Genomic DNA, 15,775 nt, shown 5'->3' with positions numbered 1-15,775 from the left:
GATATTGACCTCATAGAATGTGCTGGGAAATGTTCTGTCTTCTTCAATTTTTTGGAAGAGTTTGAGAAGAATAGGTATTAAATCTTTGAATTTTTGGTGGAATTCTCCTGAAAAGACTTCTGGTCTTGAACTTTTATTTTTGGGGAGTTTTTTGATTCCTGTTTCAGTCTCTTTACTTGTGGTTGGTCTATTCATATTCTCCACTTCTTCTTGATTCAGTTTTGCAAGGTTGTATGAGTCTAAGAATTTATCCATTTCCTCTAGATTGTCCAATTTGTTGGCATTTAGTTTTTCATAGCATTCTCTCGTAATCCTTTGTATTTCTGTGGTATCCGTTGTAATTTCTCCTTTTTTATTTCTAATTTTACTTCTCTGAGCCTTCTCTCTTTTTTCCGTAGTGAGTCTGCCTAAGGGGTTGTCAATTTTTTTTTTATCTTCTCAAAGAACCAGCTCTTTGTTTCATTGATCCTTTCTATGTTCTTTTTTTTGGTCTGTATTTCATTCATTTCTGCTCTAATTTTTATTATTTCCATCTTTCTGCTACTTTTGGGCTTTGTATGTTATTCTTGCTCTAGTTCTGTTAGCTGTAGTTTAAGATTATTTATACAAAATTTTTCTTGTATGTTAAGGTGCACCTGCATTGCTATGAATTTCCCTCTTAGGACCGCTTTTGTTGCATCCTATATGAGTTGGTATGTTGTTTTTTCATTTTCATTTATCTCCAGATATTTTTTGATTTCTTCTTTAATTTAGTCATTAATCCATTGGTTGTTCAGTAGCACATTGTTTAGTCTCCACATCTTTGTCATATTCCCAGCTTTTTTCTTGTGGTTGATTTCTAGTTTCATAGCATTATGGTGGGAAAAGAAGCTTGATATGATTTCAACCTTCTTAAATTTATTGAGGCTTGCCTTTTTTCCCCATCATCTTGTCTATCTTTGAGAATGTTCCATGTTCACTTGAGAAGAATGTATATTCTGCTGATTTGGGATAGAGGGTTCCTTATATATCTATTAAATCCATCTGGTCTACTTCTTCATTTAATTCCATTATTTCCTTGTTGGCTTTCTGTCTAGATGATCTATCCATTGATGTAAGTGGGGTAGTGAGGTCCCCTACTATTATTATGTTGCAGTTCATTTCTCCTTTTAGATTTGTTAATAGTTGCTTTATGTACTTTGGTGCTCCTGTGTTAGGTGTATATATATTTATAAATTTTATGTCTTCTTGGTGTAATGTCCCTTTTATCATTATATACTGACCCCTTTTGTCTCTCATTGCCTTTTTTATCTGGAAGTCTACTTTGTTTGATATAAGTATGGCAACACCTGCTTTCTTTTGCTTGCCATCAACTTGGAGTATCATCTTCCATCCCTTCATGCTGAGCCTGTGTTTGTCTTTAGAGCTGAGATGTGTTTCCTGGAGGAAGCATATTGTTGGTCTTCTTTTCTAGTCCATCCAGCCATTCTGTGTCTGTTAATTGGAAAAGTCAATCTATTACATTTAGAGTGATTATTTATATAAGAGGGCTTAATACTGCCATTTTATCACTTGTTTTCCAGTTGTTCTGTACTTCCAACGGCCAGTTCAGTTTGGTGTTTCTCTATGGTGGTTTTCTCTGTTTTCTCTTTATTTATCATTTGTGCCTCTGTTCTTGTTTTTTTAAAGTGATGGCTGTGAGGTTTGTATAAAAGATCTCATGGATGAGGCAGTCCATTTTCTGACAGCCTCTTATTTCCTCAGTTTATCAGGTTCCATCCCTTTCCTCTTCCTCCTCTAAATTATTGTTATCACAACTTATTCATTTTGTGTTGTGAGTTTGTGATTAAAATTAAGTGATTATAGTTATTTTTATTTTCCTTCCCTTTATCATCAGTTATAAATAACTGTTTGCTAGTCTCTTCTGAAAGAGAGCTACAGTTTTCTGATTTGTCTTTCTGTTTATCTCCTTGCATGAGGCTTTGTAAATCCTTTTTTATTTTTTCAGGAGTGAGGGCCTTCTTGATCATTTCTTGTAGGGGTAATCTTGTGGCTTGAACTCCCTCAGCCTTTGTCTACCCAGGAAAGTTTTTTATTTCTCAATCATATTTGAAGGATTGTTTTTTGCTGGATAGAATATTCTTGGCTGAAATTTTTGTCTTTCAGAATTTTGAATATGTCATTCTACTCTCTCCTAGCCTGTAAGCTTTCTGTTGAGAAATACATTGAAAGTCTAATAGGTGTTCCTTTGTATGCTATTTTCTTCTGCCTTGCTACCCTTAATATTTTTTGTCATTGACTTTTGCCAGTTTTACTAATATATGCCTTAGAGGAGGTCTTTTTACATTGATGTAATTAGGAGCTCTATTATCTTCATTTACATGTAACTCCAGCTTCTTCTCCGGGTTTAGGAAGTTCTCAGTTATTATATCTTTGAACAAGCTCTCTGCTCCTTTCTCCCTTTCTTCTCCTTCTGTTATACCTATAATCTTTATGTTGCATTTCCTAATTGAGTTGATATTTCTTAGAAAATTTCTTCATTTCTTTTTAATCTTCTCCCACCTCCCCTGCCTTTCCTCTGTCTGCAGCATGTCTATATTTCTGTCCTCTTACTTACTGATTCGGTCCTCCATAATGTCGGCTCTAGTTTTTAAGGACTCTAGATTTTCCTTTATCTCATTCATGATGCTTTTCATCTCCAACATTTCTGGTTGTTTATTTATTTATTTATTTTGGTAAGGAAGGTTGGCCTTGAGCTAACATCAGCTGCCAATCTTCCTCTTTTTGCTTGTGGATGATTGTCCCTTATCTAACATCTGTGCCAATCTTCCCCTATTTTGTATGTGGGATGCCACCACAGCATGACTGGAAGAGTAATGTGTAGGTCCACACCAGTGACTTGAACCCAAGGATCCCCTGTTCTGGCCAATCTGCTGAGCTGGTGTGCCAGGCAGGGTCAGGGGAGAGGGGTGCTTTCTATTGCGTGCATGATCCTGTGTGCCTCTGCTCTGCACTCACTGTCTGCTATCTTGGGCTGCTCAACTTGGTGTGGACACCCCTGTGACGGCTTAGCTCTCTTGGTGTGGAGCATTTGCACAGGCTGGGAGGCAGTTCAGAGAGCACAAATATTCCCACAGGGGCCTGCCTTTTTCCCCTTTTCCTCTCAGTTTTGTGTGCTCTCTGTCACAATGTCCCACCCCTAGATTGCTGCTGCTCAGGGAGGGAAAGGAGATCTCCTTATCTTCTTCCACTCCCTCCCAGTGGGTCGAGCACCCCCACCTGCAGACATATGGCTGAATGAATCTCTCAGATGTCTATTGTGTTGTGTGAATGTCCTCTGTCAGTTTGTGAATGTCTTTTTCACTGTATCTTAGGGGAAGATACTAAGAGAAGAGATCACTCTGCCGTGATGCTGACATCACTCCCTCATAAAAAGTGTTTTTGACCACAATTGAATGGTATTAAAGATGAAGAAATTGGGGGAATTCACAAATATGTGAAAATTAAAAAAAATGCTATCCCAAATAACCAGTGAGTCAAAGAAGAATCACAAGGGAAATTAGAAAATGCATTAACATGAAAAAAATCATAACATATAAAAACTTGTAGGATGCAGCTAAAGCAGCCCTTACAGGAAAATTTTTAGCTGTAAAAGCCTGCATGTAAAGTAGAAATATCTTAAATAAATACTGTAACATTCCACCATAAGAAACCAGAAAAGAAAGAAAAAAGTGAACCTAAATCAAACAAAAGAAGGAATAATAAAGATTAGAGTAAAAATAAAAAATATACAGATATAAAATCAATAGAGAAAATCAATGATACCAAATTTAGTTCTTTAAAAAAATCAGCAAAAGTGACAAATCTTTAGTTAGAATGATCAAGAAAAAATCAGAAGAGACTATAACAAAGATCAGGAATAAACAACATTTTACCACTTACCTTATAGAAATTTTTAAAAAAAGATTTTAAGAGAATATTATCACTAACTATGTTCCAAAAAATTGGAAAATCTAAGTGAAATGAACAAGTCCTAGAAAGACACAAATTACTGGCCCTGATTCAAGAAGAAATAGAAAACCTGAATATCCAAAAATAAGTAAAGAGACTGAATTAGTAACTTAAAAATTTTCAACAAAGAAATTCCAGGTATGATGATTTCATTGGTGGATTCTATCAACATTTTTTTCCAGGTTTACTGAGAAATAATTGATATATATCCCTGTGTCAGTTTAAGGCATACAGCATGATGGTTTGGTTTACATATACTGTACAATGATTACCACAATAGGTTCAGCTAACATCTGTTTTCTCATATAGATACAATAAAAAGAAACGAAAGAAATTTTTTTTTCCTTGTGTTGAGAACTCAGGATTTACTCTTAGCAACTTTCCTTTATCATCATTTAAAGAATTAATATTCATCCTTCACAAAATCTTATAAAACATAGAAAAGGAGAAAACACTTCTCAATTCATTCTGTAAGGTCAATAATATCCTGATAACAAAACCAAAGACGAAACAAGAAACAAAAACTATACAATAATATCCTTTATGAAATAGATGCAAAATTCTCAGCTAAGTACTAGCAAACTGAATCCACAAAATATGAAAAGGGTTATATATCCTGGCAAAGTAGAATTCAGTCCAGGAATGCAAGATTGATTTAACATCCAAAATTCATTCAGTGTAAGATACCATGTTAATAGATTAAAGGCAAAAAACACATGATTATCTCAATAAGCACAGAAAGAGCAATTGAAAAAATCCAATAACCTTTCATGATAAAACAAACAAACTAGAAATAGAAAAGAAATATCCCAACCTGATAAAGCACATCTACAATAAATGCACAGCTAACATCATACCTAACAATGAAACGCTAAATGCTTACACGTTGAACTCAGTGACAGGACAAAGATATTTGCACTCGCCACTTCTATTCCACATTGTACTATAGGTTCTAGGCAGGGCAATTAGGCAAGAAAAAAGAAACAAAAGGCAACCAGGTTGAGAAGGAAGGGATAAACCACTTCTATTTGCAAATGATATGATCTTGTACACAGAAATCTTAAGGAATACACAAATGAAGACTATTATTAGTAGTGAAAGTGTTCATAAGGATTGCAGGACACCAGGTCAATATAAAAATCACTTGTATTTCTATAAACTAACAAAAAACAACTTGAAAATGAAACTAAGAAAATCACGTAACTGATAATAGCATCAAAAAGAGTAAAATTCTTAGGAATAAATAAGGCAAAAGATATGCAAGACTTATTGAAAACTTGTTAATGAAAACAAACATCTTTGAAATAAATTAAAGAAGAGCAAATAAACGGAAAGGCATCCCATCATCATGGATTGAAGACCTAATAAGATATCAAGATAGCACTACTCCCCAAATGGATCAGCATATTCAATACAATCCGTCTCAAAATTATAACTGGCCTCTGCAGAAATTGACATGCTGATCCAAAATTCACATGGAAGTTTAATAGATCCAGATAATCAAAATAACTTTGAAAAATAATTACAAATTTAGATGACTCATACATCTCTGTTTCAAAACTTCCTAGAAAACTACAGTAATGAAATATATCAAGTCAGTTAAATGGAACTAAGAGTAATCTTTTCAACAAATGGTCCGGAGACAACTGGACATCTGCATGAAAAAAATAAAGTTTGAATTTTACCTCACACCGTATAAAAAGTTTACTCAAAAGGATCCATAGATCTAAAGGTAAGAGCTAAAACTATAAAAATCTTAGGGAAAAAAACCCACGTAGGAGTATATCTTTAAAACTTCGGATTAGTCAATGTTTTCTCAGATATGATAGGCAAAGCACAACAGAAAAAAGAAAAAATAAATTGGACTTCATCAAAATTAACTTTTGTGCTGCAAATGATACCGTCAAGAAAGCAATAAGGTAAGCCAGCTGTTAACACTACCAGCTGAAAGAACAAAGGGAGGAGCGAGTGTTATCAGATCATCAACCACAGTTGGGTTCACCTGTAAGAAGTGGGACTGTCCAGGTGGGAGGGACAACTTTAGTAGGAGCTGAAGCCAAGGGTAAGAACAAAGCCACTGCTCACTGCTCGAGGCAGAGAGTCAGAAGAGGAGACATACTCTGGCTTTTTATTTCTCCTACCCTTCAGTGTCATGCCAGTTCCCTCCCACCAGCTGAACTTTAATAGAAGCAAGTGAACCTGGGAAATATAGTTTTAGGGAGGTGGACCCCTTCAACAGAGCACAACACAGGAAGTGTGGGGGGATGCATCTAAGGGGAAATAAGGGAATAAATGCCTGGCACAATACAGCATCATCTTCTGGATTTAGGCATATAAGCTACAATTTAATTGTCATGGTTTTCCAATAGAGACAATATGATAATATGGAAGATTCATGCCAGAATGTTTCTCTTCCCAGATCTACATAAACAGCATGAACTTCTAGCCTGGGTTTGAGCATGTGGGTGTGTGTCTGAAAGTGAGTTTGTGTGTGTTTTTGTATTAATTGCAAAGGAGCTTGAGGTGGTGGAGACAGAGATGTTAGTTGCTTGGATTCCCGTACAGAAACAATATCCCTCCACCTCATCTGTTAAACAACATTAGTAGTATCTGTTCCATTATTGAGAAGACAGAATGAAATAATGCATGTGCAATTTCTAGTACAAGACCTGGCATGTAGTGAATAATCGAAACTGATAGTTACTTTCCCATTCCTGCCTTACAATCCCATTATAACAGTATCCTCCTAGAGGCTTTCTCCTTTTGGTAATTTTTGGGCTGTCACCACAAAGTCAGAGTTTGGTTCATGTTAAGAAGCTCTCGAAAAGTCTACCATCTCGTAAATGATGCTTGGTATTCAACCTGAAGTCTGTCATTTTATCTGGCAATTTCCAAGACTGCTGTTTTGGCAAACAGAAGTGGATGCTGGGCTGTGTGATTTACATTACATGGATCTCTGCTCAATTATGATTTGCAATCTGGCCAATCTGTCATCCATTCACCACAAATCAAACACGTGTGCAAAATTAGTCCAAACAGAGAAACCATGACTAATGAACAAAAGTAAAACCGGAGTCGAGGAGGACAAGAGAGCTGTTCTGAGCAGCAGCGGAAGCAGTATTGAGCCCTTATAGATGCTCTCCACTTTGTCATTAAAATACGAAATTTCTCTATAAAAATTAATTAAGCAGATTTGCAGCTTGCTACTAGTAGCCGAACAGCACTGTTACTATCCTGTAAAATTAGTCATTTAATTGAATTGAATAATTTTTGCAGGGATCCTCATTATCCCCATGGCTATCACAGACTTCTTAATCCGTAGTTCTAAATCAGTGCCCCGCAGCCTGGGTTGAGGGAGGGAACACCCCAGCATTGTTGTTGAGAAGTTCTTTTTGTGGCTGGAGCATAAAATTCAAGGTCATGACCATTTGTGTTCATTAAAAATCCCACAGAATTTTGAGATGGGATAGGCATGTTCACTCTCCCTGGTGTTCTGGATAACTTCCAGCTGGATAATTACTTTCTGCCTGTAAAAATGACCCGCTTGCTGTTGGAGTTGGCTAGGGTCTTCATTTATTTATTTATTTTTCCCACTTTCAGTTCACATCTGTGGTGAGACTGGTGCCAATTTCAAGAGGTCAAATGCTACCTGCTCTTTGTGGGATGAGCTTTTGCAAACATTCTCTACAACCCTGAGAATTTTCCTTGGATTCTAGAAGTTTGATTTTGTAGCATGACAATCTCTGCCTCTTTACAGTAAGTTTTCTAGAATTATTGGAGGACCGTATCTACTATTTTCTTGAAAGTATGCCTCCTTTGGACTTTATTGCATTACTTGCATATATACATGTTCAATATTCTATAGCTTTTTTCATAATTTTGTTGATACATATATAGGAATGTCAGGATAGACAGATACACAAATATTACATCACAATAGGTTGTTCATTTCTTTGTATTTGTTTTCTATTTCTATTGGATATATTTGCATGTCTTAACACAAATTCCTTCACCACAACATATATGTCTTCATTGATGTCTGGTATTGATGTGGACAATTCATGAACTTTACACACAAAATTATCTCTGAAGATCAGAAATCTAAAAAGGCCAATTTTGTTGCCATATTTTCTCTCACAGAAAATGTTTTAATCAAATGGATTTTTCTCCCTTGGGCTTCTTGTTTAGCATACCTGTGGGAGCCAAAGGGAAAAGCCTATCGAAAAATTCACCTGCAGGTTGATTGCTATTTATTGAAAAGATTGACTCAAGGTTTATTTCAAAGTAGGAAAAGATTGCTTCCTCCTTTTTTTGAAAATACTTTCCTCCTCCATTTGTGCCCCTTTCTTATACGCTAATCTTAGAGAACAACGTTTATTCCAAGAAGTCTATATTCGTAAGTTGGTAAGCCTTGAGAAATCATTTCTCCCCATGATTAAACAGATTTCATGATCAAAAAAAAGTGCCACAAATTTATTTTCAGATTCAGAGTGTAGGATAGGTAGATGCTTTTTGAAATGGTGTCTTTCTCACATACCTTAAATCAAAGAAGTTAGGTTTAGTCACTTCAAAACCCAATCCTATCTACTTCTGGTATCAAGGTTTAGATCAACCAAAGGCAAACTTTGAAAAGCTGCTAACAGTTATTTGCACCAATCTTTCAGTGACATAGACAGGAAGATTAAATTGACATTATTAGTTCAAAGTCACAAAACTGAAAGAGCTGAGACTAGAATCTAAGTGTCATTGTGACTCTTTCTACTCGTCTGAAAATCTTCCTCAGGACTTCAAAAGTTTGACGTTTTTATCTGGTACTATCACATCCTGTACCTTTTCCTTGATACATTTTTCCAGAATGCTTGAAAGAACATTTCTGCTGTTCCTCCTAAAGTGATGCCTCTTTTGGACTGTATTACATTGTTTGTTCCCAACCAAGACTCTGCATCTACACGATCATATAAGAAATGCGACTTCCTACTTCTTGTGGAATAAAATAACATTCTACATCGAATCTTATCTATTCAGAAAGCTTGGAATCTGAGGCACAGAAGGAAGACACTGAGCTACAAAAACAGTGAGACATTAGCATAAATGCGATGGTTCATGTCATCAATTTATCAGTGCAGGCGTGGAACATTGGATGCTGCATGAAGGAGAGGAGCATGGTTTGTGAAGGTGATTTTGAAGACTGAGCTGAGGTGGTGAATAGAGCTTGTGACCAGGTGCTCCACGTGAGAGGTGGACACAGTAAAAGAGAATTCAACTCATTCCATAGGAGTTGCCAGTCTGGATTAGATTACTGATCCATAAATTTTGGATATCTTCCCATAGCAACAGAGGTTTATTCCAAGACCTCATCAAGAAGTCAGAATTCTTTCATCAGATTCCAAGCCAAATGAACTATGCAAAGGAAAGTCATTTGTAAAAGACTTGAAAGGAGGTCAGTTAGATAAGAAATGGAAAGCCCAAAACAATGAACACTTAGTTTTTTTAAATAATAAATTATACCACTCTCTTTGAATATGTGTATTACATATAATATACATCAGTAATCATATAACATCATTAAAATGTACTTGACTGACTGTAAGAGAAAATATTGACACTCTTGGGGCTGCAATAAGCATAGATACCTTCTAAGAAAAATGACTTTAAAAACGTTTGTTGTGCGTATTTTATAGTGGCATGTAATTGATAATTGCAGTAGATATATACATCTGCCCCAACAGATTGAGGTAGGGATCAGCACCAGTGCTAGGAAAACTCAGTAAGATTGGATCAAAGATAGGCTGGTCATTGGGGAAGAGCTGGACATGACAGTTCATCTGGTAGAATATGTTGGATCACAGCCAACAGATCTAATCACTAAACACAAAAATGCACAAATGCAGATGATTTAAGATTAAGCTTCGATTTTATTTTTGTCCATAAAGCTATCCAGTTGGAACATTGCTGCTTATTAACACTTTCATCTTGGGGCCAGCCCCATGGCCTCATGGTTAAGTTTGGCACACTCCTCTTCAGCAGCCTGGGTTCAGTTCCTGAGGGTAGACCTACACCATTCATCAGTGACCATGCTGTGGTGGTGACCCACATATGAAACTGAGGAAGATTGGCACGGATGTTAGTTCAGGGGGAATTTTCCTCAGCAAAAAACAAAAAAAAACCAAAAAAACAACCACAACAAAACACCCTCTATCTTTCCCCCCGAGTTGAGATGCCACTTTTATCAAATATTAGAGGTCCATATTCAAATGGCTTTTCTTCTGCTCTATTAGTTTATCTCTCTATTCATGAGCTAATGCAACACTATTTAAATTATAGAGGTTTTACAATATGTTCTAATATCTGCAGAGACAACTCACCTCTCACATCATTACTTTCATTTTTTAGCTTTTCTTTTTTGGCTAGTCACACTAGTTTGATTTTCTAAAAAAGAATTTACAATCAATTTATTAGGTTCAAGGATGCAAAGGGGAAGGGGAAACTGATGGGGTTTATACTGCAATTGCTTTAATTTTATAGTTTAGCATAAGCATATTTACATCTTTATAAAGTTGAGATTCCTTAATCAAGAACATAACATGTCATTCCATTTATCCAAGTAATCTTTTATGTTTGGTTAAATTTCATGTATGTATTTTATATCTACTTATTCTTCTATCTGTTTATTTATCGCTATAGCAACGGAATCTTTTCTTCTATGACATCATCTAATTGATTTTTATTCATATATATGAAAACTATTAGTCTTTGTATGTTAGATTTTATAATTTGTTATATTTTTAAATTCTCATATTACTTGAGGTAAGTTTCCCATTCATTTTTTTTTAAGGTTTCTATACATTGTCATATCTGAAATTACTCCAGTGGCCACTCGTAGTATTAAAATAGAGACAATTATACATTATGTACCATCAAATGAAAAATACACCATCATCTAGGAAGTGTAATTGGTAAAAAAAATCAAGCTTGGATCAGGTCAATGTGTAGATCCAATTACTGATTGAAAAGAAGAACAGGGGATGGCAGAATACATTGAATGACAACACAGGGTACAATCAGAAAAATTCATGACTGAAGGAAACTCTGCAAAAAGATGAAACAACCTATAGAAACTTAGCAATTGAATATTTCAATGAAAGTGGGAAAAGCAACATATTATATTAGACTTTATATTTTATATTAATTTAAATATATACAATGTATTTCATATTATATAATTTTAATTGCATTAATTCAAAAATGCATTTTATATTCTTTAGGATATATCTAAATAGAATAGTAAAAGAATATATAAGTAACTTTTCCCTTGGACTTTCCTCTTGACAGGGAAGAGTCATGTAATAAAAATAGTTTAATTCAAAAAGAGGCAAAATGGAGAGGAAAGAGTAATACAAAAATGATGCGGCAAAGAGGAAATAAATCATAATATGATAAATATAAACCTAAATATATCAATAATATACAAAAATTCAACTATATGCTGCATACAAGAGACACCTTAAATATAAAGATGTACTTTAAATAAAAATATAAGAACACCTCTTAAATATAAATATAAGAAACGTTGAAATTAGAAGTATGAAAAAGGTTATAGGATGCAAAGATTAAAGCAAAATAAAACTAGTGAAGCTATATCAATACCAGACAAAGTAGACTTTAAATCTGGAAGACTTGCAAGAAATAAGGAGAGATATTTCATGATAATAAAAGGTTGACCCACAAGGAAGATACCAAAATGTAAAATTCATGTTCCCAATATCAGAGCTTCAAAATATATGAAGGAAAAATAGACATAACTAAAAGAAGAAATAGAAAAATCCATGTTCCACATCAGAGATTGTAGAATAAATCTTTCTTCATAGCTAATGGGATATTCAGACAGAAACATTGGAAAAGACATAGATCTAAACAAGATTAACAAAGTTAACCTAATTATTGTATGAAAGAACACAATGAGAGAATAAATCTTTTCCCTGAGTGTACATGCATTATTTACTGAAATGATAGCATGTTGGCTCCTAAAGTAAGGTCCAAGCTTTTTCAAAGCTTTAAAATTATTTCAAAGCATGTTCTTTGACTAGACAGGAATTATGGTAGAAATCAATTTTAAAAAAGAACACAAACAATGCCCACTTGTTGGGAATTAAGCAATTCTACTCTAAAATAAATCATGAGTAAAGGAAGAAACCACACAAAAAAATAGAAATTAATCTGAATCAAATGATAATGAAAACAAAATAGGTAAAAGACTATGGGATACAGTGAAAGATATGCTGAGAGAGAAATTTGTGCTACCAAATGCATATATCAAAAAAGAAAAACACCTGAAACTTAATGATCTAAAATTCATGTCAAGGAATTAACAGATACAGCAAATTAAACCCAAAGAGAATAAAATAGAGATAATAAAAAGAAGAACCAGTATGAATTAAATAGAAAACAAACATACATAGAAAAACAGCAATACCAAATATGGGTCCTTTGACAATACTAATAAGGATGATACACCTCTATTAAGACTGATCAAGAAAAATTTAAAAGGAAAGAATAAATTCCTAATATCAAGTGTGAAAAAGTGGAACATCACTAGAGATCCTAAACTTAATACAATAATAATAACTGCATATTATAAACAAGTTTTGTGCCAAAACATGTAAAAATGGAGATGTAATGGAAAAATACAACTTAACAAAACTGAATCTAATAGAAATAGAAAATCTAAATAATCTTATATCTGTTAAATTAATTTGAACCTTAATTATAGACCTTTCCCCAAAGAAAACTTTAGTCGTAGGTAGTTTCCCTAATGTTCTTCCCAAGACTGATTGAAGGAAAAAAAATCTCACTATTACATAAAATGACCCAAAGAATAAAGAAAGAGGGAATACTTTCTAATTCATTTTATGAGGCCAGAATAAACTTGTTGTTAAAAGTTGAAAAAGGTCGTTGAAATGTAAGGGAAAAAAAGTATTACTGAACAATCTGTATTATAAACATAGATCCAAAGATTCTAAACAAAAATTAAGAAGTTACATCCTTTACTGTATAAAACAGTTATACCCCGACCAAGTTGGGTTTATTTCAGGAATGCTAAATTCATTTAACATTGGAAAAGCAGTGCAACTTACTACCTTAACAGAAAGAAGGAGGATCATCAATGATAATGTCAATAATCCATTCATGATAAAACTAGGGAGAGAATAATCTTTTAATTTGATAAAGAACAACCACAGAAACCTTACAATACACGTTAAACTTAATAGTAAGATATTGAGAGCTTTCTTACCAGATTGAGAACAAGATTAAGATGCTAATGTTATCACTTTTATTCAACCCTGTACTGGATGTTCTAGCCAGTGCAATAAAGTAAGGAAAATAAATAAAAGGTATATTACTTTAGAAGAAAAAAATAGCATAAAACTATCATCATTTGTAAAATAGAAAATTCAAAAGAGTCTACAGATAAATATTAGAATTAACAAATAAATTTAGCAAAGTCACAAGGTACAAAGTTAATATGCAAATATCAATCTACCAACAGCAACAGAAAATAAAATTTAAAATCATACCATTTACAAATAAATCAAATAATCAGAAATAGTAGGAGTAGGGTCCAGCCCCATGGCATCATGATTAAGTTTGGCACATTCTGCTTCAGCAGCCTGGGTTTGTGGGTTTGGATCCTGGGTCTAGACCTACACCACTTGTCAGCCATGCTGTGGTGGAGACCCACATATAAAGTAGAGGAAGATTTTCACAGATGTTAGGTCAAGGCAAATCTTCCTCAGCAAAAAAAAAAAAGTAGGAAGAAACTAATGAATGATATTCGATTCCTCCAAAGGAAATCTCTACTAGAATACAACAAAACATTATCAAGAGAAATTAAATAAGTGGAGGAATATACTATGATCTTGGATTAGAATACTCACTAGTGTAAAGATACTTACCATTTTTAAACTGATATATAGTTTCAGTGCAATTCTAATGGAAAGATCAGCAGCAGTTTTTTTGCTTTTTAATTTCCGGTGGAATTTGACAAGTATATTCTAAAATATGTATGAAAAAGCAAAGGACCAAGCCAAAATAAACTAGAAGAAAATTCCTAGAGGACTTACACTATTAGGTATAAAACTGTAATAAGTAAAATACTGCAGTATTGATGCAGATTCATACACATACAATCAGGTAATAATGACAAAAGTGCCGCTGCATTGTGAAAAAGGATATTCTTTTCAATAGATGATGCTGGAACAATTCAATACTGATATTAAAAAGTGAAACTTGGCCCCTACTTCATACATTACACAAATGTAAATTCTAGTTAGAGTGAAGATAAATATAAAAGTTAAAAAATAAAGTTTCTCGATATGTCTTAGTCTGTTTGGGCTGCTATAACAAAATATTACAGACCAGGTAGTTTGCAAACAACAGAAATTTGGTTCTCCCAGTTCTGGAAGTTGGAAGTCCAAGCTGGGGATGCCAGCACGGTCAGATTCTGGCAATGGCCTTCCTCCAGGTTTCAGACTGCTCACTTCTAGCTGTGTCCTCACAGGGTGGAAGGGGCTAGCAAGCTGGTGGGGTCTCTTTTACAAGAATCCTAATCCCATTTGTGAGAGCTCCACCCTCATGATGTAAGCACCTCCCAAAGACCCCACCTTCTAATACAATCACAGTGAGCATTAGGATTCAAGATAAGAACACAAGCATTCAGACCACAGCAACATACGTATCCATGACCTTGGTGTAGGCCAAACTTTCATCTGCTAGAAGAAAAATTACTGACTAGATAAAGGACAAAAATTGATAAGATGTACTACAAAAAAATGGGAAATTCTCTTTATCAAAATACACCATAAAGAAACTCAAAGACGTGTTACAGAGTGGAAGAAGCTATTGTTTAAATATATACACAAATATATAAAAGCAAAAGATTCACGTGTAAAGTATATAATGCATTCCCATAAATCAATACTAAAAGACAACCCAATAGAAAAAATGAGCAAAATATTTATTTAACCAGGTACTTTCAAAATATCACGCCCAATTTGCCAATTTAAAACTGTGACACATCTATAAATATGTAAAGATGTAAAATATGTAAAGATATAAAGGTGAAATGATATGATGTCTGGGATTTGCTTCAGAATAATCCAGTGAGGTAAGGGCCAGTGGGTTAAAATAGGAATGAAACAAGAGTGACGATGAATTGATGACTGTCACAGTTGTGAGATGAGGATGTGGGGGTCACTGAACTAGTTTTGTGCATTAAAATTTTCCATGATAAACATTAAAGAAGAAAACTCCAGTTAAGAAAAATCAGGACATATCTTAAGTGGTTCTGGGATAATGTCCTAGTACTCCATAGAAGTTTTGCTATATCCAGGGTTAGAAACACTAGGACCCAGAGTGGCCGAATAGTTAGAAGATTAAATTATTTTCTGTTCCTAAACTCCCGAGTACCTTATCAATAAGTTCCAAGTTTGAATGTTATCTGAGGCTGTCTTTTCTTTGCAACCTTAAAGACCTCATACATTGAGTAAATTCATTGAAGAGAACTGTTTGTTCATTCACTTAGCAAGTATTTATTTAGCATTTGTATGCTAGGACAAAATAAGAAATATTTGCACAGCATGGCTTTATTCTCTTAGTTCTTCTATTTTACGACACAATTCATCAAAATAACAAGTGTGCATATGTGTGTGTATGTGTGTGTTTATAGCAAGCATATACTGACTTTTTTGGTACTTTCCTTTTCCACTCTGACTTTTGATCACTGTGA

This window comes from Equus asinus, chromosome 5 (genome assembly GCF_041296235.1).
Source record: "Equus asinus isolate D_3611 breed Donkey chromosome 5, EquAss-T2T_v2, whole genome shotgun sequence".
NCBI classification, from domain to species: Eukaryota; Metazoa; Chordata; class Mammalia; order Perissodactyla; family Equidae; genus Equus; species Equus asinus.
The sequence above is the reverse complement of the archived record's forward strand: the minus strand, read 5'-3'. Positions refer to the sequence as shown.